The sequence below is a fragment of the Chiloscyllium plagiosum genome, chromosome 9 (assembly GCF_004010195.1).
Source record: "Chiloscyllium plagiosum isolate BGI_BamShark_2017 chromosome 9, ASM401019v2, whole genome shotgun sequence".
Classification (NCBI taxonomy): domain Eukaryota; kingdom Metazoa; phylum Chordata; class Chondrichthyes; order Orectolobiformes; family Hemiscylliidae; genus Chiloscyllium; species Chiloscyllium plagiosum.
The window spans coordinates 25,383,658-25,386,439 of NC_057718.1; positions in this window are offsets into that span (position 1 = coordinate 25,383,658).

Consider the following 2,782-nt stretch of genomic DNA (forward strand, 5'->3'; position numbering starts at 1 on the left):
GAGACTTTTACCCAGATTCAAAATAGTCAAACCCAACAAAAGACTCAAGAAAAATGCGACTGTCAATTTTGTCACAATCTTTAGTGCGTATAATACCTGCACAATTAAGTACAGCCAATGTATGGCAATTAGATTAATGTGAGTGGTGTATATTTTTCATGTGAAAATTTGTGAGAAATATTTATATCTTGATTGGTGGTCAAATGTCTATCTGTTTTCCTATTTAAATCACGATATGTAGCTTGGTAAAGGTGGAGTATTGATCATTTTCAAAATCTGTAACTGCTGTAGTTTAAGTCCCATTGTTTTGTACTTCGCTGTGAGTGTTTCATGTAAAACATATGTAAATAGCAATCTGTTACTGAAATGTAATATAATGATGTATCTTTGAAGAAAAATATATTAAAAAAACTAATTGGCAGAGTTAGGAGGACCTGCCTGTGTAAGGATGTCCCAAAAGCTGAGGGAATTATTTGAATTAAAAATTGAATATCTGCTATTTCTAAATACTCATTCCCATCACTTCCACCTTAAGGAAAAAGGAACATGTTTGTGGACGTAGATGGAAACAGTTCAGTTCCAATATGTCTCTCTTCCTTCAGCTAGTAACAGAGATGGAGGAATTCAAAGTAAAAAATGTACTTTGAGAGTAAAAATGGTTTGAATAAATAATTTAGGCTGAGAAACAACACGACTGTTTCCTATCTTCATACAAATAAGTTTTCTTTGTATTCATTGTTTGAAATAAATTTTAAACATGTATAAAGAATTATCAGAGCACTAAGGGTCAAGTGATGCCATCATAAGCAATGTTTTAACTGGTTGAGATGAAAACAAGAATTGTTAATACCTTAAGTGTGAAACTTAAGTTGGAATAAAGCCGTTAGAATATCCAGTCTTGGAAAGAGGACCAAGAAAGCGTTTTTGAAAAACTCTATTTAGGATGGAGTCATAACCTTTTATTTGAATTCTGAAACCTTCAGATACATATAAAACTCATCCTACTTCTCAAAACTCATCCTACTTGTCAATTCCTTGTTAACTTTTTATAGTCCTTATAAGGAATATGTTCCCACCTGATATCATAGAATCCCTGCAGTGTGGAAACAGGCTATTTGGCCAAACAAGTCTACACTGACCCTCTGAAGAGTAACCCACCCAGACCCGTTCCCCTACCCTATCACTCTACATTCAGCCTTGACTAATGCACCTAACCTACATATCCCGGCCAATTTAGCTTGATCAATTCACCTAAACTGCACATCTTTGGACTGTGAGAGGAGACTGGAGTACCTAGAGAAAACCCACGCAGACATGGGGCGAATGTGCCTACTCCACACATACAATCGCCCGAGGCTGCAATCAAATCTGGGTCACTGGTGTTGTGAGGCAGCAGTGCTAACCCATGAAGCACTGTGCCACCCCTTTTGAAACAATGTGAGACATCAACATGAAAATATAAATGTGAAAGTTTTAAAAGTCAATAAACTTCAATCAGTAGGTGTAATCATCTTGAGAATTATCAATTTTTAAAATGTTCTTAGGTTATAACCTAACTTCACAACAGGCATGTAGTTAAAATGGGAGCCAGGCACTTTTTGTTGAACCATGTGTTCCAATTGATGTGCTGTTGTTTTAACACCACTGTTGGTGTCCAGAAAACACCACGACTTTCATTGAAATTTAGAAGTCTGATTACTGTGCTATATTTATAATCTCTCGACTTTAAATTGGGTTGATAAAGTCAAGCTCCGTGCCAAATCCACCAGTGACACCTAGTGGCATAGAACACTGTGACCTGAAGAGTTGGTGTAATTTGAATTTTTAATTACTTTAGTTTCCTCTGGCTTCCAATGAAGAAATATTTGGTGTTCTCTTTCCCAGTTTTCTTCCCCTTCTGGTAATCATTATCCATGCCTTTCTATGTATTGTTGCCCACAAATCTATGTGATTCTGGATGTGCAGCGAGGTGGTGGTGGCAGCAGGGGTTGGAATGGACTTCAGGGCAAACCGAATCAATAGCTGGATTGGTGATACATTGGGGCCGGGAGAGTGGGCAATGGAGCTGGCCAAGGGGGAGGTAATTATGGCCAGATTGAGTGCAAGGAACATTCAGGTTGCTGGCTCCACATACAGTTGAGCGTGGGAATCTTCCAACTATACGGAGCCACACTCCGTGGGAACAGCCTGTGGTGAGTAGAGTTCAGAGTTGTTCAAAAATGAAGGATACGCAATTATGAGCCATCAGCTTAGTAATTAGAACTCTAATTCCCTTGTAAACTCTCCCCTACACATATGCAGGCAGACACAGCCAGAAAAAAGCATGGGTATTATGGACATTGACAAAGACTGGGAAAGCAATTTTGTGGCAACACGGGAGGATTCTTATGATCTTGTGCTAGTTAGATTGCTGCATCTTTCTTCTCCAGAAGCTTTCACTCATTTGCAGGGGACACAGGAGGACCTGTGTTCATACTTCTAATCTACTCTGTCTTATTTGTCAAGAATCGCAGCTTGGAGAAACTGCCAAAGGAAAAATACATTGGTTTTCCTCAGATCTGAAGTGGATTTTGCTGCAGAGAACAGACACAGCTCCTGACTTGTTTACTCTTTATCTTGTTCACAATTCCAAGCTGGAAGAAGTGAGGACTGCAGATGCTGGAGACCAGAGTTGAAAAATGTGGTGCTGGAAAAACACAGCAGGCCAGGCAGCATCCAAGGAGCAGGAGAATCGACGTTTCGGGCATAAGCCCTCCCTCAGGAATGAGGCTGGTGTGCCAAA